Consider the following 26,429-nt stretch of genomic DNA (forward strand, 5'->3'; position numbering starts at 1 on the left):
GTACTATTTCCCTTTATAATATCTCAAACCCACCAAAAATAATAACTCTCTGTATAATAATATAAATATCTTACTTTTAACCAAATTTGAGCCATATAACTATGTATGAGGGATTCTCATATATAAAATATTTCTCAAACTGTTTGGATTGAAATGGGGCTCCTGGATAGTGGTATGAAATTAGGGATACATAAACTTTAGAGAAACATAAGGTGAAGGTGAAGGAACCTTTAGAAATATATTCGTTGATCTAATATTTAAAACTAAAAGAGAATCTCCTACTTCCAAAAAGATTGTAGTAAAATTATACAAAGTGAAAGTGATAGTCCTTCAGTTGTGTCTGACTGTGTGCGACCCCATGGACTGGAGCCTTCCAGGCTCCTCTGTCCATGGAATTCTCCAGGAAAGGATACTGGAGTTGGTTGCCATGCCCTTCTCCAAGGGATTTTCCTGACCCAAAGATTGAACCTGGGTCTCCTGCTTTGCAGGCAGATTCTTTACTATTTTGAGTCACCTAGGAAGCAAAATCACACAGAAACATACCAAAGGGCGGACTTCAACACACAAGAAATAAATGTCTATTCCTGTTTCTTTTTACAATATCCCTGACCTTTTGATCATTTACTCAAAATACTTCTACTCTGTTCTGTCTTGTCTTAAATTTGAACAGTCTACCTAGTGAAGTTCTAATCTGTTTTGTTTTCACACTATAAACCAATGGGTTAAGGACAGGTGTGATGCTGGGAGCGAGCTCCGCCCGTGGCAAAGGTCATGAGGAAGGAGGATCGGCCTACGCAAAGGCGAGATGGAGCCTCAGGAGTCCCCCTCGAAATTCTCGAGCATCTGCCCCCAAAACCAGAGTCTGCCTACTTTCTGCTTTGTGCTTTCACCTACACCTCTGACTTTACGGGGGGCTGTCCCCCACTACGTCTCTCTGAAGAAAGAGTTAGCTTACAGCTCCAGTTAATAATTCCTGGGTGTGACAGTGTTTCAACCTACAAACTCCTTTGGAAGTCCTCTAGCCTGCCTGAATAGGTTTTTCCGGCCACATGTGATTGTTCAGAGCCTCCCAACTGTGAAAGGCAGGAGATGTTCTAAACTGTCTAAACACAGATTTCTTTGAGTAGTTAAAAGATTGATTAGAAATTGTATTGGTGACGGGATTTTCACTTATTGGGCCAATGTTTGCTTCTAAGTCTCCATACCCCTTACCTACTGTGTCCTTGGCAGTGTATTGATTGATATAATGGGTGTATAGAAATCTAAGTAGTAGCCTCAATGTTAGTAACCTTGGACCCTTGAGTTAATTCTTTTCTTGATTGAGCCCACCTCACCTTTGCCCTATAGAAATGCAGCTTTGTCCAATGCTTTTTTGGAGGCTGGTGCCTGACTTTGGAATAATCACCTTTAGAGAAAAATAAGTTCCTTAAAATGTTAACAGGCCTCCTGGCCAGAAGATGATGTAAATCACCTGAACTTTTGCATATGATAAGTTTGAAAGCCTGGCTTCGATTAGGACCAGGAACTGCTGTCCTTGCATGACTCCACCCCTTCCCCCATTATCCTCTATGCACAACTTAAGATATAAAAACTACTTTGGAAAATAAAGTGCGGGACTTGTTCACCGAAATTTGGTCTCCCCATGTCGTTCTTTCTTTCTCCTTCTGGCTGAATTTTTCCTCTGAGGCGGGGAAGCTCGTCAAGCCTACTAATTTTGCCTGGGCTTCTAAGATCTGACCGGGGAGGCCTTAGTGTCTCCTCTCCTTTGGGAGAACGGGAGGACGCCTGCGGCCTTCGTAGGTGACGTTAATTCCCTGCTTTGGAATTTTATTCAGCCTCTTTTCTTCACTGAATTTTCCTACTGAGCTATCCTTATTTCAGCCGCTTTTCTCCACTGAATTTCCTCACTGAGCTATCCTCATGCTATTACTCTTTATATCCTTAATTAACATTTAATTAAGCAGTTGTTTCCTGATCCTCGCCGACGCTGTCTCTCCTTCGAATACCCTGGATCAGCAGGGGCTGGACCCCGGCAGGGTGAGAAAAAGGAAAATATTGGACATGATGATGGAGTGGTACCTGCCTATTCTGTGGATCAAGGCTAAGGCAATAAGTGGGACATAGAAAATCAAGACAGTGAGAAAGTGGGAGACACAAGTGTTGAGCACCTTAAGGTATTCTTCCCTGGAAGCTATTCCCGGAACTGTCTTCAAGATTAGAGCATAAGACAGAACAATAAAGACAGAATCAACCCCAAAGGAGCAGAGTATCAAGGCCAGCCCGTAGATAATGTTCACATAAATAGACCCACATGCCAGCTTCATCACATCAGGGTAGAAGCAGAATGAGTAGCATAGAACAATATTCCTACAGAAGGGAAGCTGTTGGAGCAGAATGGGCAAGGGGATCATCAGTGCTACCCCTCGAGCCACAACAGCCAGGCCCATCTGAGTAATGCAGGAGGGAGTCAGGACTATGATGTAGCATAGTGGGTTGCATATGGCTACAAAATGGTCAAAGAACAGTCAGCAACAGGGCTAACTCCATGAAAGAGAAGGTGTGGATGAAGAACATCTGAGCCAGGCAACCATGGAACTCAATCTCTTGATGGTTGAAAAAAAGACTTTAAAAACAGTGGGCAGTGTAGACATGTCTATGTCAGTGGTGGATAACAAGGACAAGAATACATATTGAGGCTCAAGAAGGCTGGGAGTCTTGTGTACTATGTGAATGATGATGCTGTTCCCCAAGATGGCAGTGACATACATGATGCTCAATGGGGTGGAGATCTAGTAATAAGATGCCTCCAGTCCTGGGATTCCTGACAGAAGGAAGAAGGGTGTTTGATGATGGGTGCTGTTGAGCATAGACATGATGGTGAAACCTGAAAAAAGAGAGTATGTGTAGAAAGTCAAGCAGTAAAGTTAACTCAGTTTCATTCCGTAGTTGAAGAAAGAATTTAGAGGCAGAGGAAGGTAAATTCTGTTGTATGAAGAGAAGATTGAATAGGGTTGAATTTAGTTTAATTCAAAAAGCCTATGTAGTATTTTTAGGTCATTCATAACTGTTTTGTGAGTATATTTGTTGATGCATTGGTAGCATCCAAACACTGCCAGGTAAACTATGCCAAAGGATTTTAAACAGAAAGATCTCACAGATCAAATGGAAGATTCACAAATGACATGATTAATTTAGTCATTTTAAAACATGCAGTGGGGGACTTTCTTGGTGGTTCAGTGGTTAAGACTTTGCCTTCTAACTCAGGGGGTGAAGGTTCAGTCCCTGGTTGAGGTGCTGGGATCCCACATGCCTTGTGGCAAAAATCAAAACAAAACAAAAACAAAACAGAAGTAATAGTATAATAAATTCAATAAAGACTTTAAAAATAGTATGCACCAAAAAAATTCTTTTATAAAATAAAACAAAACAATGCATTGGAAATGAGGGTAAAGATGGGATTTATTAACACGTTTAAAACAGTGTACAAATGGGAAACAAAGCCTGCAGTACCTGAATGCTGGATTATGCGATATTCATATGTCCTGTCTCTCTGCTGATGGTGTTAGAAAGACAAGGTGAGGTCTAAGCAAGGTAACCCCACAAGTGAAAAGTCCTTGGAGCCAACACTCATGCTCACTCTATCAGGCACACAATAGCATGTATGTATGGCTACAGCTTTAACTTTTCACCAATAAGGCTGCCCAACATGCATAAATTCTTTCCATATTTCTTGGGCTGAGAACATGGCGACCATAGCAAAACCACAATTGATGTTATTAATGGGTGACTGATTTAGTTATTTATAAAATAACTGTCATTCTAGGCATGCTATTATCATACTTCTGATTTTTTTGTATTCATTTTCTATCTAGAAATAACATGTTTGTTCTATCATATATTTCATATATTCTGTATTTAGCATGTCTTAACATGACCTACAACTTAGCCACTATCTATATTTACTATAACTTATTAATGTTGCCTATGTCTTATCAGCTACTTATTTGTTCTGCATAATGGCACTTAACAAATAATATACATTCTACCTAAATCTCAAAAATACAAATTTATTCAATTTGTATGCTTAATGCAGATCATAGCTTTTATCTACCCCACTGTCTTCTTTTCTGTACTTGAATTGAATAGTCTCCAATCATACAACAAGTACTCATGACTACTTCTTGGGATATGAAAGTTCTTGCTTGAAAAGAGAGAGAAACAAATTGTATAAACAAAAGAAACAATAAAGAAAGATTGGAATAGACAAAATTGATAAAAGAGAAATAAATTAGCAACTGTTTGTGACCAAAACCCTTTCAAATAAGTACAGTTAGAGACAGAAAAATAGAAACCTGAGTAACACAGAGTTATCAAATATTTGTTGAGCACTTATTTGACAGGATCTCTAGGTGATACAGATGATATACAACTTATGAGCCCTTCTCTAAAGTTTCTTGCAGAGTATGACACACTGGGGAAAAGATGAATCAATTCAAAACTAGGAACAAAGAAAGACATTATAAAATGATCTCTCACTATGTTATTTACAGAACTTTAATCAGTAGTTTTTCATCAATCATTATTTTATTTGATAATGACTTCACTCCAACAAAGAGGAGGCTGGGTTTATTGTTTCAAAGCCAAATTAAAAATAAAAACAAAGGAAAATAAAAACTAAAATCTTCTTAACAGACTTGTGTGTGCTTAGTCACTCAGTTGTGTCCAACTCTTTGTGATCCCATGAACAGTAGTCCACTAGGCTCCTCTGTCCATGGGATTCTCCAGGCAAAAATACTGGAGTGAGTTGCCATTTCCTTCTCCATAACGGACTTAGGGGATAAACAAATTCCCAAGGCCATGTGATTTTGAGTCAGTCAGTATTAGAACCTAAATTTTCTGTCCTACTACTCTGTTTTTTCAATAACACCCTTGTTAAGTTATAAAAAAATAAATACAAATAGTAGGTATACAGTGAAAGGGTACTAAATAAGGAGTTGTAGAGTCATAGCAGAATTCAAGGAGAGAATCAAATATGAGCTTGTATTTGGGTGATGAAAAATTTTAATTAGAACAAGTGAAATCACTTGTTCCAGGCTGACTAATTCCAGGCTCACTGACTTATAAGAGCAAAGATATAAACAAAAGCAAAAATGAACAAGCAAATATAGCAAAAGTATAGACATCAGAATAAGACTTATTAGGGCAGGGCACAAGGAGTATGCTTCTGAATGATATGAAGAGTTGAAAAAGAAACAAAAATAAGATAGAATAGACGGTATAGTGTCTTGTTAAAAACCATAGGTTGGGGTAAAGAGGATGTGGTATAATTAGGGGTTTACTGAGTATCAGAATGCAAAATCATCAGTGCTAAAGACAGCTTGGATTTACTGCAAACTTCTTGGCTACTTTTATACCCACTAAGAGGTCAAGTGGTGAGAACCTAAACAATTGTATTTGATCCACCAGAAAGAGACATAGACAAGGGCACTTTTAAGTGGAGGAAAAACAAAACAAGCAACAAAAATGAACAGGATTCAATTGACAATATAAAGGGGAAGAAGTTCCTTGTCTCTCATTTTACACCAAAATTTTGAGCCTGGTTTCTGGGCTTAGAGAATGACATGAAAAGACATTTTAGGCAGTTCATGAACAAGAACTAAACTTTCTCAGAGAGAGGGTTTGATTTAAAAAGTCCATTTTAAAAACATTGTATCAATCATTTCTTTCTAGCATTATCTCTAGTGCCTTATTGAGAATTGGAAGGACTGGACTGGGCAGAGGTAGAGCTTGTTTATGGAAAAAGGGACATCACTCACACAGAGGTCATAGCTATTGTCAAGGAGGGGAAATTTCCCCCCCTCCTTGATTCCTGGGTTCTTTTTGCCATTCTAATAATTAAATGTTGACAAGTCAGATTAACAAGAAAAAATTTAGTATGCATAGAGGTCTAATAGATATGGGGCATAAGAAGTAGCCACGGCGGCAGCTTTTATACTTTTTAAACAAAGGAACAATACCTATGAGAAGAATTGACAGGGCAAAGAAATTTAGCCTTGACTGCTTAATTAGTAAAGAATCTAAACAGAGTTTGGGCTTGGGATAGTAAATTAAAAAGGAAGTGGAAAGTTTTATTAACATGGGCTTCTCACCCTGAATCCCAATCTCTGGTGATAGAATATCTCTTGGTAGGGGAAGAGTACCTTTCACATGAGAGACTTTCCTGCTTTCGGGGACAGAGAGAAAGCTTTTCTTACACTGCCTGTTTCTCAAGTAACTTTAATTCAAAATAATCAATATGCCATTGTGCCGTATTTTGGGGAGGCCTGCCCTGAGAACTAGCACTAAAATTAGGAATAAATGATATCTATAATGGAAAGGCTAGTCAAGAGAATTAGGGCTAAAATTGGTTAGTAGATGTAGTTTTCAGGAATTTGGAGAAGGAAAAAGAGCAATAGTAATCAACTATTTCTATTAAGAAATAATAGTATTAAGTTAAAAGATTAAAAGAGAACTGAATACCAACTCTCCCAGGAATAAAAAAATGAGTGTTTCAATTATTATTGAAGACAACTATTCTATAATTGAAGCTGAAGAACTGAAAAATCCCCTGTATTGTAGCTGATGGTTAGAAAGATTGTGGGTAAAAGTGGTTTTAGACTAGAGCACCAGAAATCAAGTATGAGAGGCAGTGTCTAGAAGTGAATGGGTAGTGCAAAACTGGTGGTGGAAAATGTAAACTATATAAGTTACGGCAAAAAACAGTACTAGCTTTTTGCAACATCAGTTCAGTTCAGTCACTCTGTCATGTCTGACTCTTTGCAACCCCACTACTGCAGCATGGAAGCTTTCCCTGTTCATCACCAATTCCCAGAGCTTGCTCAAACTCATTGAGTCAGTGAGGCCATCCAAACATCTCATCCTCTGTCGTCCCCTTCTCCTCCTGCCTTCAATCTTTCCCAGCATTGGGATCTTTTCCAATGAGTCAGTTTTGCAAGATAGCAGGAATAAAAAAGACAATTTGAAATAGAGTTTAAGAGCTTAAGCTCTGGAATCAGAAATCCCCAAATCAAACTCCTGCTCCCACCACTCCTATAATATATTAGACTTGTGATCTTGGTTAGCAGCTTAACCATTTTGTTCCCTGTAAAATGAACCAAAGGGATCCTATCATACTGCCACTAAAGTAAAGCTTTAAACTAAGCAGATAAGCAGAGAGTGCACTGTTGGAAGCTGAGAGCGGTAACAAGGAAGGAAGGTTGGATAGGGCTTAGCAGGAAAGAGGGGGTTTGGAAAGCAAGGACATCTTCCTTTCAAAGCCCTAGTTTTGTGAAGTCCTTCCACTGTAGAATACAAAAGAACAACTGCACTGTTCAAGTTCACAACTCTTGTCATTTGTCATGCTGCACAATACACACAGAGGAGGGCTTGCTTTTTCTCCTAAAGTATACTTTCAGAAAATATACGGTGTATCATATAATTTCCCTTGGGGAACCTGAAACAAAGAAGATGCTTAGGTACAGAATCGTATTTTTTCTAGGTCATTTTAGAGCTGTGGAGCATTGGTCTCTCTGAACTAGTCCTGTGGTAGGAAGACAGGAAGGACTTTACTTGCTGTTGGAAGTGGCAGAATGCCTCCATAGACCCAGTACAAGGAGCAATAAGACTAAACTACCTAGTAACTCTCATCCTATGTGTTATCCTCAAACATTCCTACAAAATAAAGAATGTGAGAATCTGCCTCCCTTTCATAATAGAGGGTGGATAGTACTATCATAAATCACTTATGTTACATTTAACATTTAGATAACTTTGTATCTGTTCCTTCCATGCTAGAGAATTAATGCTGGGAAAGATAAAAATATTTGAGAAAAGGAGAAAGTGAATAATGGGAGCTTGTGGAAATGGAGATATTCAAAAAATAGGAAGGATATCAGCTTCAAAACAGTACTTCAGGATGTGAGAAGACATGAAAAATAAAGTCTAACATGATAATCATGAGAGGAAGCACTCTAAGGGCACAAGCAATATTAATGGTTCACTGACCTTAAATTCAGCCACTGTGAGAACACTTTTCTTTTCAGCTTTAGCCAACCTTTTCCTGTGAACTTCCTCTGAGTTATAATAAATTACTGCTTTCAGGTCTCCACACTTAAAGTTTAGTCAGAAAAGTCTTAGGTCACATTTGGGGCCACAGCACCTACGGCAGGGTAGCTGAACTCTGGACAATGGTTGGAGCATTTATTCACATGCTGTAGTGTTTTGGCACTGTTGGGGCATGTTCCAGGTGGAAAAGTTTAGTTAAAAAGCCATCTGGCCTTCCAAATCCCTTGAGGATTGGCCAGGTCTTACAATGTCTTAGGAGATCACAGAATTCCTCAGAGAATAAGGTTGGGGCACTAAAATTGAAAAGAAATCAGGCCAGAAAAAAATATTCTTTCATTTTCTTTATACAGAGAAAACAGTTTCAGTGTCTAAACATTTCTGTGAAGAGATAATGGAAGTAGCTAGATCACAATAAGATTTAGTGCTGTGTCTGAGTGTGTGCATGTGTCTGAGAGTGTATGCCTGTGTGAATGGAATAGTATCAAAAGATTAGGACTTATTATTTTTAGTTAAAAATATGTTTTTCAAGAACCTTCTTTAAAAACGTCAATCTCAACTATACTCAATGTGAAAAACACTGTCACACATTTGAGACAATGCAAGTTGAGCCAGATCAGTTTTGACAGAAAAATTTAAAGCATGCTAGTTAGTTTTCTTTTGGATAGATTAAAGAATTCAAGATTGTTTAAAGAAGATCCCCCAAAATAGACAAAAATATACCAATTCAGTTACTGATGAGTTTTCCTTTAGAGCCATGCACACATAGACTGTTAGAACAAAAATGAATGGAAGATTATCATAGATTCTCATTTATAGATGTGAGTCCCTGAGGAATGGATAAATACATGGTACATATATAAAGTGGAATATTACTCTGCCATTAAAAAGAATGAAATAGAGATTGTCAAACTGACTGAAGTAAATCAAAGTGAAATATCATATAATATTCTTATATGCAGAATCTAGAAAGAAATGATGCAAATGAACTTATTCACAAAACAGAAACTGACTTACAGACTAGAGAATGAATTTATGATCATGCGGGTTGGGAAGGAGGGCAAAGGGACAGTTACAGAGTTTGGTATCAACGTGTACACATTGCTATATTTAAAATGGGTAAACACCAAGGACCTATAGTATATTACAAGGAACTCTGCTCAATATTATGTAACAACCAAATGGGAAAAGAATTTTTAAAGAATGAATACATATATACATATAACTGAATCACATTGCTGTACATCTAAAGCTATCATAACATTGTTAATCAACTATACTTCAATGTAAAATGAACAAGGCAAAGACATAGAGGAAAACAATAGAATGGCAAGGAGTAGAGCTCTCTTCAAGAATACTAGAGATACCAACCAGTCCATTCTGAAGGAGATCAGCCCTGGGATTTCTTTGGAAGGACTGATGCTAAAGCTGAAACTCCAGTACTTTGGCCACCTCATGCGAAGAGTTGACTCATTGGAAAAGACTCTGAGGATGGGAGGGATTGGGGGCAGGAAGAGAAGGGGATGACAGATGATGAGATGGCTGGATGGCATCACCGACTCAATGGGTGTGAGTCTGAGTGAACTCCGGGAGCTGGTGATGGACAGGGAGGCCTGGCGTGCTGAGATTCATGGGGTTGCAAAGAGTCAGACATGACTGAGCTAATAAACTGAACTGAACTGAACACACTAGCAAAGTAATGCTCAAAATTCTCCAAGCTAGGCTTCAACAGTTTGTGAACCAAGAAATCCCAGATGTTGAAGCTGGCTTTAAAATGGCAGAGAAACCAGAGATCAAATTGCCAACATCCATTGGATCATAGAAAAAGCAAGAGAATTCCAGAAAAATACCTACTTCGTTGACTATGCTACAGCCTTTGACTGTGTGGATCACAACAAACTGTGGAAAATGCTTCAAGAGATGGGAATGCCAGACCACTTGCCTCCTAAGAAATCTGTATGCAGGTCAAATAGCAACAGTTACAACCAGACATGGAACAATAGACTGGTTTCAAATTGGAAAAGGAATATGTCAAGGATGTATATTGTCACCCTGCTTATTTAACTTATATGTAGAGTATATCATGTGAAATGCCAGGCTGGATGAAGCACAAGCTGCAATCAAGATTGCTGAAAGAAATATCAACAATTGCAGAGGAAGGTAAACTTCCAAACTCATTCTATGAGGCCACCATCACCCTAATACCAAAACCTGACAAAGATCCCACAAAAAAAGAAAACTACAGGCCAATGTCACTGATGAACATAGATGCAAAAATCCTTAACAAAATTCTAGCAATCAGAATCCAACAACACATTAAAAAGATCATACACCATGACCAAGTGGGCTTTATCCAAAGGATGCAAGGATTCTTCAATATCCGCAAAGCAATCAATGTAATACACCACATTAACAAATTGAAAAATAAAAGCCATATGATTATCTCAATAGATGCAGAGAAAGCCTTTGACAAAATTCAACATCCATTTATGATAAAAACTCTCCAGAAAGCAGGAATAGAAGGAACATACCTCAACATAATAAAAGCTATATATGACAAACCCACAGCAAACATTATCCTCAATGGTGAAAAATTGAAAGCATTCCTTCTAAAGACAGGAACAAGAAAAGGGTGCCCACTTTAACCATTATTTTCAACATAGTTTTGGGAGTTTTGGCCACAACAATCAGAGCAGAAAAAGAAGTAAAAGGAATCCAAATTGGAAAAGAAGAAGTAAAACTCTCACTATTTGCAGATGACAAGATCCTCTACATAGAAAACCCTAAAGACTCCACCAGTAAATTACTAGAAGTAATCAATGATTATAGTAAAGTTGCAGGATATAAAATCAACACACAGAAATCTCTTGCATTCCTATACACTAATAATGAGAAAACTGAAAGATAAATTAAGGAAACAATTCCATTCACCATTGCAATGGAAAGAATAAGATATTTAGGAGTATATCTACCTAAAGAAACTAAAGACCTATATATACAAAACTATAAAACACTGGTGAAAGAAATCAAAGAGGACACTAATAGATGGAGAAATATACCATGTTCATGGATTGGAAGAATCAATATAGTGAAAATGAGTATACTACCCAAAGCAATTTATAGATTCAGTGCAATCCCTGTCAAGCTACCAGTGGTATTCTTCACAGAGCTAGAACAAAAAATGTCACAATTTGTATGGAAATACAAAAAACCTCGAATAGCCAAAGCGATCTTGAGAAAGAAGAATGGAACTGGAGGAATCAACCTACCTGACTTCAGGCTCTACTACAAAGCCACAGTTATCAAGACAGTATGGTACTGGCACAAAGACAGAAATATAGATCAATGGAACAAAATAGAAAGCCCAGAGATAAATCCACGCACATATCGACACCTTATCTTTGACAAAGGAGGCAAGAATATACAATGGATTAAAGACAATCTCTTGAACAAGTGGTGCTGGGAAAACTGGTCAACCACTTGTAAAAGAATGAAACTAGAACACTTTCTAACACCATACACAAAAATAAACTCAAAATGGATTAAAAATCTCAATGTAAGACCAGAAACTATAAAACTCCTAGAGGAGAACATAGGCAAAACACTCTCCGACATACATCACAGCAGGATCCTCTATGACCCACCTCCCAGAATATTGGAAATAAAAGCAAAAATAAACAAATGGGACCTAATTAAACTAAAAGCTTCTGCACAACAAAGGAAACTATTAGCAAGGTGAAAAGGCAGCCTTCAGAATGGGAGAAAATAATAGCAAATGAAGCAACTGACAAACAACTAATCTCCAAAATATACAAGCCACTCCTATAGCTCAACTCCAGAAAAATAAATGACCCAATCAAAAAATGGGCCAAAGAACTAAATAGACATTTCTCCAAAGAAGACATACAGAGGGCTAACAAACACATGAAAAGATGCTCAACATCACTCATTATCAGAGAAATGCAAATCAAAACCACTATGAGGTACCGTTTCACGGCAGTCAGAATGGCCGTGATCCAAAAGTCTACAAGCAATAAATGCTGGAGAGGGTGTGGAGAAAAGGGAACTCTCTTATACTGTTGGTGGGAATGCAAACTAGTACAGCCACTATGGAGAACAGTGTGGAGATTCCTTAAAAAACTGGAAATAGAACTGCCTTATGATCCAGAAATCCCACTGCTGGGCATACCCACTGAGGAAACCAGAAGGGAAAGAGACACGTGTACCCCAACGTTCATTGCAGCACTGTTTATAATAGCCAGGACATGGAAGCGACCCAGATGCCCATCAGCAGATGAATGGATAAGAAAGCTGTGGTGCATATACACAATGGAGTATTACTCAGCCATTAAAAAGAATACATTTGAATCAGTTCTAATGAGGTTGATGAAACTGGAGCCTATTATACGGAGTGAAGTAAGCCAGAAAGAAAAACACCAATACAGTATACTAACACATATATATGGAATTTAGAAAGATGCTAACAATAACACTGTGTACGAGACAGCAAAAGAGACACTGATGTATAGATCAGTCTTATGGACTTTGTGGGAGAGGGAGAGGGTGGGAAGATTTGGGAGAATGGCATTGAAACATGTATAATATCATGTATGAAACAAGTCGCCAGTCCAGTTTTGATGCACGATACTGGATGCTTGGGGCTGGTGCACTGGGATGACCCAGAGGGATGGTATGGGGAGGGAGGAGGGAGGAGGGTTCAGGATGGGGAACACAGGTATACCTGTGGCGGATTCATTTCGATATTTGGCAAAACTAATACAATATTGTAAAGTTTAAAAATAAAATAAAATAAAAATAAAATAAAGATATAACTCCTATATTATCATGTCCAAGTAGATACAAATATTAATAATAATGATTAAAGTATTCAAATCTTCAAAAAAAAAAAGAAATATCAATAACCTCAGATATGCAGATGACACCACCCTTATGGCAGAAAGTGAAGAAAAACTAAAGAGCCTCTTAATGGAAGTGAAAAGAGGAGAGTAAAAAAGCTGGCTTAAAACTCAACATTCAAAAAACGAAGATCATGGCACCTGATCCCATCACTTCATGGCAAATAGATGGGAAAACAGTGACAGACTTTATTTTGGGGGGCTCCAAAATCACTGCAGCCATATAATTAAATGGTTTTGCAGCCATAAAATTAAAAGACACTTGCTCCTTGGAAAAAAAGCTATGACCAACCTAGATAGCATATTAAAAACAGAGACATTACTTTGCCAATAAAGGTCCATGTAGTCAAAGCTTTGATTTTTCCAGAAGTCATGTATGGATGTGAGAGTTGGACCATAAAGAAAGCTGATCAACAATGGATTGATGCTTTTGAACTGCAGTGTTAGAGAAGACTCTTGAGAGTCCCTTGGACTGCAAGGAGAACACACCAGTCAATCCTAAAGGAAATCAACCACGAATATACATTGGAACGACTTATGCTGAAGCTAATGCTCCAGTTTTTGGCCACCTGATGATAAGAGTTGATTCATTAGAAAAGCCCCTGATCTGGGGACAGATTGAATGCAGGAGGAGAAGTGGATGAAAGAAAATGAGATAGTTGGATGGCATCACTGACTTAATGGACATGAGTTTTGAGTAAGCTCCAGGTGATGGTGAAGGACAGGGAAGCCTTGCATGCTGCAATCCATCCGGTTGCAAAAAGTCAGACATGACTGAGCAACTGAGCAAGAACATAAGAACTTACAAAATTGTGAACTTGCTAAATGTAAAAAAAAAAAAAAAATGCATTGTCCATGCTCATGAAATCTATTTGTTGTATGTTTAAAAATATAAGTCCAAGTTTTTAAACTGAGTTTACAGAGTCACTGAGTTCAATAATACAAGCCAAGATTTTGTAGCCATACTGCCTGGGGTCAAAGCTCCATTAAACTTGGGCAATTTGGTGTCCTTTAACAAATTATTTTAATGAAATGTGCCTTTGTTTGCTTATCTATAAAATGGGTATTTATGAGTAGTAATGCATTACTATATATAAAGAGTATAGTATATTTGGCAAATGACAATCCACTCTAATATTCTTGCCTGGAAAGTTCCACAGACAGAGGAGCCTGGTGAGCTATAGTCCATGGGGTCCCAAAAAATCAGATAAGAATGAGCATGCATGCATGTTATCTGAGCCCAGTGACCATGAAATACAGCTGTTAATCTAAAATAATAAAGTAACCAGTTATTTTACCAGCAAAGCTGGTGTATTCAGAAGCAACAAAGAATTGCAATTTGGTTACATGGAATTAAGGGCTTCCCAGGTGGCTTGGTGGTAAAGAATCCTCCTGCCAATGTAATAGACACAGAAGAACATGGGTTTGATCCCTGGGTTGGAATGATCCCCTGGAGTAGGAAATGGCACCCTGCTCCCCTATTGTTGCCTGGAAATTTCAATGGACAGAGAAGCCTGGAGGGCTACAGTCCATGGAGTTGCAAAGAGTCAGACACACACACGACTGAGCACACACACGCACTTGAAATTATGGCAAACAACATGCAATCCCCATAAAGCACAAGAGAGGAAACTTTTACAGAGAAGGGGAAGTTGGGGCCAGGGCTGGGGAGTATTAAAAACAAAAATAATTGGAGGAAATGGAATTTGTAGTATAGCAGCTGTTTATTGGCTAAGTGGTAACAGTCTTCATTGACTGAGCTATTGCCAGGCAAGGAGAAAATATTTCTTCCTCCTGCTAATAATAAATTACTGTCACTTCCTGCCAGATACACAAAGCCTATCTTCAGGTCAGGATCTGTATTGACATCAAGCATGAGAGCTGCCCCTTTTGGCTTTCCAACTGCATTTTTGTGAGGTTTCCCATGATTACTTTGCACACAGCAAAGTTTAAGAGTTCTTTAACTTTTTTAGTCTAGGAAGCAGCTTACTGTAAGGAACCACCCTTCCCCGTATGACGCAGATGAGCTTTAGTGATGCTGTCTTCCTTACCTATGACAAGGCCATACACACACCATTTAAATTCCCTTTTTTTTTAAATCTCATAAATGATTAGCTGAGCTATTTTGTCTCCACTGATCAATTTTTCCTCCCTTTGCAATAATCCTTTAAAATAAGTACAGAGTTTGTTTCATATTTTAAAATGTCCTGACATAGATCAAAGACTATAAAGGTGTTACTTATGACATTTTTTACTATGTGATATTATTAGAATCTTTATAAACTAGGCTCACAGACTTTTAAAGTAAATTTATTTATTTTTAATTGAAGGATACTTGCTTTACAATATTGTATTGGCCTCTGGCATACATGAGTCAACCAGAGGTACACATATGTCCCCATCCTATTAAACCTCCTCGCACCTCCCACCTCTTCCCACCACTGTAGGCTGCTCACAGACTTTTAACTTAAGATTTTAAATGTAAATGTATGGAAATTTTAAATTATTACAAATAACATAACTAAAATTTTAGATGGGCAAATATTAACAAACATAACAGGTTTGTTAAAAGTCTAGAACATTTGATAGTATATGAATCACTCACAATCTCCACACTCCTAACACACTTATTATCAGACTTGGTATCATCCTCCATCCTTTTGTAGATAGTTTAGTTTATTATAGTTTCAATCATATACAGTTTTAAGCATTCTTCTAAAATTTATAACTATTAATTAAAGAGTAAATATGTAATTCATATTCCATACTGTCATTTTAAAGCCTACAATTCATGGTTTTCAATATCTTCAAAAAGATAAGTGACATTTGAAGTAACCCTTAAATACAGACCCCCTACTACAACAGCAAATGAAGATAGGAGTTTATAGGTTTTAGTCTGCTTTGAAGGGACAAAAGATCCTGCTTTCCCCATAAATGAGATATAAACAAAACAATATATCACCAAAGACTTGAGTTATAACTCCTTAAATTCCAGTTGGAGGTCCAATTCTTGTGTGCTAAAGCAATTTAGAGAATGAGAAGAGATAAAATTCTCTTCATAAATTCCATTAAAAAAGTACAGAACAAATGTTTGGATCATCACAAACCCAAAAAACCAACCAAACAAGAGAAAATATGTATTACATGGCCTCTCAGTTTCTCAAATAGAAAAATGTAAGCACAATTAAAATTAAAAGTTTTATCTAAAATAACTAACACAACATACATATACAAAAAAAATTTTTTTTAAAAGACAGAAGACAAAAACCAAGCTTCTAATCTCAGTATTTGGCCAGGGTTGTCTGCATGGTGTTGAAGCATTTATCCTCTCCTAATAATAAATGGAATTTAGTAATAATCTGAGCATATCTTTATAAAGCCTCACATTTTAATATTTTAATTATCATTTACTTCTTTTTTGGCCTGTAAATGACTTACTGGAGTGGAAAGAGTAGTATTCTTGACATGAAACAATAAGTCATCCAGTTGTTTCTTAGAACAGTATAAGTATCACTTAACTAGGGTCTTTCCTGGTGGCTTATGGTAAAGAATCTGCCTGCAGTGCAGGAGACAAGAGTTCAATCCCTGGGTTGGGAAGATCCCCTGGAGATGGGCATGGCAACCCACTCCAGTATTCTTGCCTGGAGAATCCCATGGACAGACGAGCCTGGCAGGCTACAGTCCAGAGGATTGCAATTGAGCGACTTAGCATGCACTTAATGAGGTGTATTTGCTTGCCTGGCAAACAATTATTATTTCATCAAGAATTTCTCCAAGGCCCTTACCTCACGGTATCTGTCAATTCTAATCTATTTTATCATGAATTTTGCTCCATTTTAATCTCTAGATTACTTCTACATTTATATCATTATTACTTTTAGATAGAGCTAAATCAGATTTATCTAGGGATTAATTATCTCATATGAGGATCTTATATCACAATTACAGTGCAATTTGAAGGAAAGTTTTTAAAGTGCAGGTGAAATCATCTCTTTGTTTTGCACTCCAACAATATGACATATTTTTGTCTGCCTCCTATTTGGACATTGACTTTATCTGTATTTTATAATTTATTTTATATAAAATTTGTATTTGAATATATCCATTTTTGTGGTTGAAGAAGCATGAACTTTATTATGACTCTGTTGCTGTCTGCCAATTGTGCCCTTGACTCTATTGTTTAGGCTTTTTATTTTTTCCTTCTTTTTGAAAATCACAAAACAAATTTCCCTTGTCTTATTGAACTATAATCGACATATAACATTCTGCAAGTATAAGGCATATAATGTATGTATTTGATACACTTATATATTGCAAAATTATTACATAGTAGAGTTAGTTAATACTGCCATTGTATCACATAATTCAGTCAGTTCAGTTCAGTCACCCAGTAGTGCTCAACTCTTTGTGACCCCATGGACTGCAGCATACCAGGCCTCCCCATCCATCACCAACACCTGGAGTTTACTCAAACTCGTGTCCACTGAGTCGGTGATGCCATCCAACCATCTCATTCTCTGTTGTCCTCTTCTCCTTCTGCCTTTAATCTTTCCCAGCATCAGAATCTTTTCAAATGAGTCAGTTCTTCACATCAAGTGGCCAAAGTACTGGAGTTTCAGTTTCAGCATCAGTCCTTCAAATGAATATTCAGGACCGATTTCCTTTAGGATGGACTGGTTGGATCTCCCTGTAATCCAAGGGACTCTCAAGTCTTCTCCAACACAGTAGTCAAAAAGCATCAATTCTTCGGCTCTCAGCTTTCTTTATAGTCCAACTCTCCATCCATACATGACTACTGGATAAACCATAGCTTTGACTAGACGGACCTTTGTTGGCAAAGTGATGTCTCTGCTTTTTAATATGCTGTCTAGGTTGGTCATAACTTTTCTTCCAAGGAGCAAGTGTCTTTTAATTTAATGGCTTCAGCCATCTTCTTCAGTGATTTTGGAACCCCCAACAATAAAATCTGTCAGTTTCCCCATCTATTTCCCATGAAGTGATGGGATCAGATGCCATGATCTTAGTTTTCTGAATGTTGAATTTTAAGCCAACTTTTTTTCTCTCTCCTCTTTCACTTTCATCAAGAGGCTCTTTAGTTCTTCTTCGCTTTCTGCCATAAGCGTGGTGTCATCTGCATATCTGAGGCAGAAATATCAATGGATATTTCTCCCGGTGATCTTCATTCCAGCTTGTGCTTCATCCAGCCCAGCATTTCTCATGATGCACTCTGCATATAAGTTAAATAAGCAGGGTGACAATATACATCCTTGATGTACTCCTTTCTCAATTTGGAAACTGTCTGTTCTATGTCCACTTCTAACTGTTGCTTCTTGACCTGCATACAGATTTCTCAGGAGGCAGGTCAGGTGGTCTGGTATTCCTATCTCTTGAAGAATTTTCTACAGTTTGCTGTGATCTACACAGTTACATAATTATCACTTCCTTTTTGTGGTGGGAACCCTTAAAATGTATTCTAAGCAATTTTCAAGTATATCATGCATTATTGTTAACTATAGTCACCATGTTATACATGAGATAACCAGAATTTACTCATTTCATAATTAGAAATTTGTGCAGTCTGACCAAAGTTTTCCTATTTCCTCATCTCCCTAGTCCCTGCCAAGTACCATTCTACTCTCTGTTTTTATCAGTTTAGCTTTTTAATGTAACTCATATCTGATTATGTGAGCAAGTTTTTCCTGCTCTTGAATATCTTGTGCACTGCAAACCTTATTTGTTTTGTTTTCAGACTATAAACCAAGGGGTTAAGAACAGGAGTCAAAAAGAGGAAGAGGTTGGCCATGGTGACATGAAGAAGAGGAGATGTGAACCAAACCTATGAATTAGAGCCAGCACAATGAGTAGCACATAAAAGATGCAGACAGTGAAAATGTGGGAAACACAAGTATTAAGTGCCTTGAGCTGACCATCTTTGGAGGCAATACCCAGCACTGTTTTCAAAATTAGGCTATATGAAATGACAGTGAACATAGAGTCAACTCCAAAGGAGCACAGGACAAGGGACAACCCATAAATGATGTTGACTGTGATAGGGCCACAAGCCAGCTTCATAACATCAGGGTGGTAGCAATAACAATGTGATAGAATGACATCCTTGCAGAAGGGCAATCGCTTGAGCAGAATTGGCAAAGGTACCATCAACACCACACCCCTAATCATGGCTGCAAGCCCCATCCCCATAATCCGAGAATAGGTTAAGACTACTGTGTAGTGCAGTGGGTTATGAATAGCTACAAATCTATCAAAGGCCATGGCCAGCAGGATGGCTGACTCCATGGAGGAGAAGGTATGGATAAAGAACATCTGCGTTAGGCAGGAGTAGAATTCAATCTCTCTGTGATTCAGGAGAAAGACACTGAGTACTGTAAGCAGAGTTGATAAAGACAGACCCACATGTGTGGCTGCCAGCATAGACAGGAAGATGTACTGAGGTTCGTGAAGCCTGGAGGTGGTTTTGATAATGAAGAGGATAGTGCTGTTACCTAGGAGGGCAATTAGGTATGTGATACACAGTGGGATAGAAATCCATATTTGCACAGCTTCCAGTCCAGGGATGCCTGTTAAAAGGAGAGTAGGTGGCTGGAACCAGCTACTGTTCATAAGCTCCATAAAAATATTATTTGGGCACACAGCACAAATCAGTTTCTAAATTTTTCTACTGGCCACACACAAAAAATTTTCAAGCATCTTGAAACCTGGACAATTTTCCTGTTAATTACACCTGCAGAAATAAAGCGTAACATATTTCAATAAAACACATAAACCTCAAGCTATTTAAACAAATACTTCAAGTGATACTGTTCATTTTCACAATTAATTTCTTTGTTGTTTGACATGTTCTTTTAAAATGATATGTTGATTTTTCAAAATGTGAGAGAGTGATAAAATCATCAAAATGTGTATTGACATTACCTTTATTTTTTTTAATTTTATTTTATTTTTAAACTTTACAATATTGTATTGGTTTTGCCAAATATCGAAATGAATCCGCCACAGGTATACATGTGTTCCCCATCCTGAGCCCTCCTCCCTTCTCCCTCCCCATACCATCCCTCTGGGTCGTCCCAGTACACCAGCCCCAAGCCTCCAGTATCGTGCATCGAACCTGGACTTGTGACTCGTTTCATACATGATATTATACATGTTTCAATGCCATTCTCCCAAATCTTCCCACCCTCTCTCTCCCCCACAGAGTCCATAAGACTGTTCTATACGTCAGTGTCTCTTTTGCTGTCTTGTACACAGGGTTATTGTTAGCATCTTTCTAAATTCCATATATATGTGTTAGTATACTGTATTGGTGTTTTTCTTTCTGGCTTACTTCACTCTGTATAATAGGCTCCAGTTTCATCCACCTCATTAGAACTGATTCAAATGTATTCTTTTTAATAGCTGAGTAATACTCCATTGTGTATATGTACCACAGCTTTCTTATCCATTCATCTGCTGATGGACATCTAGGTTGCTTCCATGTCCTGGCTATTATAAACAGTGCTGCGATGAACATTGGGGTACACGTGTCTCTTTCCCTTCTGGTTTCCTCAGTGTGTATGCCCAGCAGTGGGATTGCTGGATCATAAGGCAGTTCTATTTCCAGTTTTTTTTTTTTTTTTTAACTTTTTATTAAAACGCTTAAGATACAGACTGACTCTCTTCTGTAAATGACTGTTTTATTTTTCCTGAAATAGGACATATACGCACTCTGATAAAACAAAATGAGAAGTCTCAATTCATGGGAGTTCCTGTACAAAGCTCTGATCCTGTTAGGAGCCGAGCTCCTCACAGCAGCTTCTTTCCTCTATTTTATTATAGGAACTGTGTTTTCTGTGGGGCAAGAAACAGGCACCACTTGATTTTTCAATCCCAACTCTTTCTCCGGTGGACAAAATAAACCACTTTCACAAAGAGCTGCCCTGTGTAGAATCCATAGTTTTCTAGCTTGCTGAAAATTGACTAGGGACAAATAGGAAAAAAAAAAAAAAAGAAAGAAAACTAACACTGAAGCAATCACACCTCGCCTATCTCTGGATAGAGAAGTATGAGTTACCTTTAGCCAAAGGAAATCAAAAGTATGCAAGTTAACTACCTAGTTCATTCACCATCAGCTAGATTTGTTCACTTAAGGCTTTAACCCCTTTCCAAACCAGCTATGCTTGCTAATAAATGAAAAACTTGCTCTTCCCAGCTTTATGCTTCGTTGAGCCTCTGCATTTGGTACATAGCCGTGAAAAAGTATGCTTTCCCAAAGGTCAGTACTGAAGACTAACAATGAGAAATCCAACTAAAGAAAAATACTCTCACCCCAGGAATGTGTAATCCACACTTTCCATGCTCTCACATTAAAAGCAAGAATCCACTGAATTTAGTTCAGTCCTCTACAAACACCCTCAACATCACAATTTTCAGTTCTGAGAAAAATTTTTTAAGGAATCTCCACACTGTTCTCCATAGTGGCTGTACTAGTATGCATTCCCACCAACAGCATAAGAGGGCTCCCTTTTCTCCACACCCTCTCCAGCATTTATTGCTTGTAGACTTTTGGATCACAGTCATTCTGACTGGTGTGAAATGGTATCTCATAGTGGTTTTGATTTGCATTTCTCTGATACTGAGTGATGTTGAGCATCTTTGCATGTGTTTGTTAGCCATCTGTATGTCTTCTTGAGAGAAATGTCTGTTTAGTTCTTTGGCCCATTTTTTGATTGGGTCATTTATTTTTCTGGAATTGAGCTATAGGAATTGCTTGTATATTTCTGAGATTAGTTGTTTGTCAGTTGCTTCATTTGCTATTATTTTCTCCCATTCTGAAGGCTGCCTTTTCACCTTGCTAATAGTTTCCTTTGTTGGCAGAAGCTTTTAGTTTAATTAGGTCCCATTTGTTTATTTTTGCTTTTATTTCCAATATTCTGGGAGGTGGGTCATAGAGGATCCTGCTGTGATGTATGTCGGAGAGTGTTTTGCCTATGTTCTCCTCTAGGAGTTTTATAGTTTCTGGTCTTACGTTGAGATCTTTAATCCATTTTGAGTATATTTTTGTGTATGGTGTTAGAAAGTGTTCTAGTTTCATTCTTTTACAAGTGGTTGACCAGTTTTCCCAGCACCACTTGTTCAAGAGATTGTCTTTAATCCATTTTACATTCTTGCCTCCTTTGTCAAAGATAAGGTGTCCATATGTGCGTGGATTTATCTCTGGGCTTTCTATTTTGTTCCATTGATCTATATTTCTGTCTTTGTGCCAGTACCATACTGTCTTGATAACTGTGGCTTTGTAATAGAGCCTGAAGTCAGGTAGGTTGATTCCTCCAGTTCCATTCTTCTTTCTCAAGATAGCTTTGGCTATTCCAGGTTTTTTGTATTTCCATACAAATTGTGACATTATTTGTTCTAGCTCTTTGAAGAATACAGTTGGTAGCTTGATAGGGATTGCATTGAATCTATAAATTGCTTTGGGTAGTATACTCATTTTCACTATATTGATTCTTCCAATCCATGAACATAGTATATTTCTCCATTTATTAGTGTCCTCTTTGATTTCTTTCACCAGTGTTTTATAGTTTTCTATATATAGGTCTTTAGTTTCTTTAGGTAGATATATTCCTAAGTATTTTGTTCTTTCCGTTGCAATGGTGAAGGAATTGTTTCCTTAATTTCTCTTTCTGTTTTCTCATTATTAGTGTATAGGAATGCAAGGGATTTCTGTGTGTTGATTTTATATCCTGCAACTTTACTATAGTCATTGATTAGTTCTAGTAATTTTCTGGTGGAGTCTTTAGGGTTTTCTATGTAGAGGAACATGTCATCTGCAAACAGTGAGAGTTTTACTTCTTCTTTTCCAATTTGGATTCCTTTTATTTCTTTTTCTGCTCTGATTGCTGTGGCCAACACTTCCAAAACTATGTTGAATAGTAATGGTGAAAGTGGGCACCCTTGTCTTGTTCCTGACTTTAGAGGAAATGCTTTCAATTTTTCACCATTGAGGATAATGTTTGCTGTGGGCTTGTCATATATAGCTTTTATTATGTTGAGGTATGTTCCTTCTATTCCTGCTTTCTGGAGAGTTTTTATCATAAATGGATGTTGAATTTTGTCAAAGGCTTTCTCTGCATCTATTGAGATAATCATATGGCTTTTATTTTTCAATTTGTTAATGTGGTGTATTACATTGATTGCTTTGCGGATGTTGAAGAATCCTTGCATCCCTGGGATAAAGCCCACTTGGTCATGGTGTGTGATCTTTTTAATGTGTTGTTGGATTCTGATTGCTAGAATTTTGTTAAGGATTTTTGCATCTATGTTCATCAGTGATATTGGCCTGTAGTTTTCTTTTTTTGTGGGATCTTTGTCAGGTTTTGGTATTAGGGTGATGGTGGCCTCATGGAATGAGTTTGGAAGTTTACCTTCGTCTGCAATTTTCTGGAAGAGTTTGAGCAGGATAGGTGTTAGCTCTTCTCTAAATTTTTGGTAGAATTCAGCTGTGAAGCCATCTGGTCCTGGGCTTTTGTTTGCTGGAAGATTCTTGACTAAGGTTTCAATTTCCATGCTTGTGATGGGTCTGTTAAGGTTTTCTATTTCTTCCTGGTCCAGTTTTGGAAAGTTGTACTTTTCTAAGAATTTGTCCATTTCTTCCACGTTGTCCATTTTATTGGCATATAGTTGTTGATAGTAGTCTCTTATGATTCTTTGTATTTCTGTGTTGTCTGTTGTAATCTCTCCATTTTCATTTCTAATTTTATTGATTTGATTTTTCTCCCTTTGTTTCTTGATGAGTCTGGCTAATGGTCTGTCAATTTTATTTATCCTTTCAAAGAACCAGCTTTTGGCTTTGTTGATTTTTGCTATGGTCTCTTTTGTTTCTTTTGCATTTATTTCTGCCCTAATTTTAAAAATTTATTTCCTTCTACTAACCCTGGGGTTCTTCATTTCTTCCTTTTCTAGTTGCTTTAGGTGTAGGGTTAGGTTATTTATTTGACTTTTTTCTTGCTTCTTGAGGTATGCCTGTATTGCTATGAACTTTCCCCTTAGGACTGCTTTTAAAGTGTCCCACAGGTTTTGAGTTGTTGTGTTTTCATTTTCATTCGTTTCTATGCAAATTTTGATTTCTTTTTTGATTTCTTCTGTGATTTGTTGGTTATTCAGCAGCGTGTTGTTCAGCCTCCATATGTTGGAATTTTTAATCATTTTTCTCCTGTAATTGAGATCTAATCTTACTGCATTGTGGTCAGAAAAGATGCTTGGAATGATTTCTATTTTTTTGAATTTTCCAAGGCTAGATTTATGGCCCAGGATGTGATCTATCCTGGAGAAGGTTCCGTGTGCACTTGAGAAAAAGTTGAAATTCATTGTTTTGGGATGAAATGTCCTATAGATATCAATTAGGTCTAACTGGTCTATTGTATCATTTCACGTTTGTGTTTCCTTGTTAATTTTCTGTTTAGTTGATCTATCCATAGGTGTGAGTGGGGTATTAAAGTCTCCCACTATTATTGTGTTATTGTTAATTTCTCCTTTCATACTTGTTAGCATTTGTCTTACATATTGCGGCGCTCCCGTGTTGGGTGCATATATATTTATAATTGTTATATCTTCTTGGATTGATCCTTTGATCATTATGTAGAGACCTTCTTTGTCTCTTTTCACAGCCTTTGTTTTAAAGTCTATTTTATCTGATATGAGTGTTGCTACTCCTGCTTTCTTTTGGTCCCTATTTGCATGGAAAATCTTTTTCCAGCCCTTCATTTTCAGTCTGTATGTGTCCCCTGTTTTGAGGTGGGTCTCTTGTAGACAACATATGTAGGGGTCTTGTTTTTTTATCCATTCAGCCAGTCTTTGTCTTTTGGTTGGGGCATTCAACCCATATACGTTTAAGGTAATTACTGATAAGTATGATCCTGTTGCCATTTACTTTATTGTTTTGGGTTCGAATTTATACACCATTTTTGTGTTTCCTGTCTAGAGAATATCCTTTAGTATTTGTTGGAGAGCTGGTTTGGTGGTGCTGAATTCTCTCAGCTTTTGCTTGTCTGAAAAGCTTTTGATTTCTCCTTCATACTTGAATTAAATCCTTGCTGGGTACAATAATCTGGGCTGTAGGCTATTTTCTTTCATCATTTTAAGTATGTCTTGCCATTCCCTCCTGGCTTGAAGAGTTTCTATTGAAAGATCAGCTGTTATCCTTATGGGAATTCCCTTATGTGTTATTTGTTGTTTTTCCCTTGCTGCTTTTAATATTTGTTCTTTGTGTTTGATCTTTGTTAATTTGATTAATATGTGTCTTGGGGTGTTTTGACTTGGGTTTATCCTGTTTGGAACTCTCTGGGTTTCTTGGACTTGGGTGATTATTTCCTTCCCCATTTTAGGGAAGTTTTCAACTATTATCTCCTCAAGTATTTTCTCATGGTCTTTCTTTTTGGCTTCTTCTTCTGGGACCCCTATGATTCGAATGTTGTAGCGTTTAATATTGTCCTGGAGGTCTCTGAGATTGTCCTCATTTCTTTTAATTCGTTTTTCTTTTATCCTCTCTGATTCATTTATTTCTACCATTCTATCTTCTAATTCACTAATCCTATCTTCTGCCTCTGTTATTCTACTATTTGTTGCCTCCAGAGTGTTTTTAATTTCATTTATTGCATTATTCATTTTATATTGACTCTCTTTTATTTCTTCTAGGTCCTTGTTAAACCTTTCTTGTGTCTTCTCAATCTTTGTCTCCAGGCTATTTATCTGTGATTCCATTTTGATTTCAAGATTTTGGATCAATTTCACTATCATTATTCAGAATTGTTTATCAGGTAGATTCCCTATCTCTTCCTCTTTTGTTTGGTTTGGTGGGCATTTATCCTATTCCTTTATCTGCTGGGTATTCTTCTGTCTCTTCATCTTGTTTATATTGCTGAGTTTGGGGTGTCCTTTCTGTATTCTGGCAGTTTGTGGAGTTCTCTTTATTGTGGCGTTTCCTCGCTTTGTGTGGGTTTGTACAGGTGGCTTGTCAAGGTTTCTTGGTTAGGGAAGGTTGTGTCGGTGTTCTGCTGGGTGGAGCTGTATTTCTTCTCTCTCCTTTCAAAGACTTGGGTTGCTTTTATGGGTGCCTGATGTCCTCTGCTGGCATTCAGAAGTTGTTTTGTGGAATTTACTCGGCATTTAAATGTTCTTTTGATGAATTTGTGGGGGAGAAAGTGTTCTCCCCGTCCTACTCCTCCGCCATCTTCGGTCTGTAGTTTCTTTAGGTAGATATTCCTAAGTATTTTTTTCTTTCCGTTGCAATGGTGAATGGAATTGTTTCCTTAATTTCTCTTTCTGTTTTCTCATTATTAGTGTATAGGAATGCAAGGGATTTCTGTGTGTTGATTTTATATCCTGCAACTTTACTATAATCATTGATTAGTTCTAGTAATT

General features: G+C 37.5%; 2 pseudogenes; both read right to left on the reverse strand.

Moving 5' to 3' along the window:
- Window positions 1-612: 612 nt before the first annotated feature.
- On the reverse strand, window positions 613-2,873 carry LOC113905192 (annotated as a pseudogene).
- A 15,823-nt stretch (window positions 2,874-18,696) lies between these two features.
- On the reverse strand, window positions 18,697-19,646 carry LOC113904934 (annotated as a pseudogene).
- Window positions 19,647-26,429: the final 6,783 nt, after the last annotated feature.

The sequence above is a fragment of the Bos indicus x Bos taurus genome, chromosome 15 (assembly GCF_003369695.1).
Source record: "Bos indicus x Bos taurus breed Angus x Brahman F1 hybrid chromosome 15, Bos_hybrid_MaternalHap_v2.0, whole genome shotgun sequence".
NCBI lineage: Eukaryota > Metazoa > Chordata > Mammalia > Artiodactyla > Bovidae > Bos > Bos indicus x Bos taurus.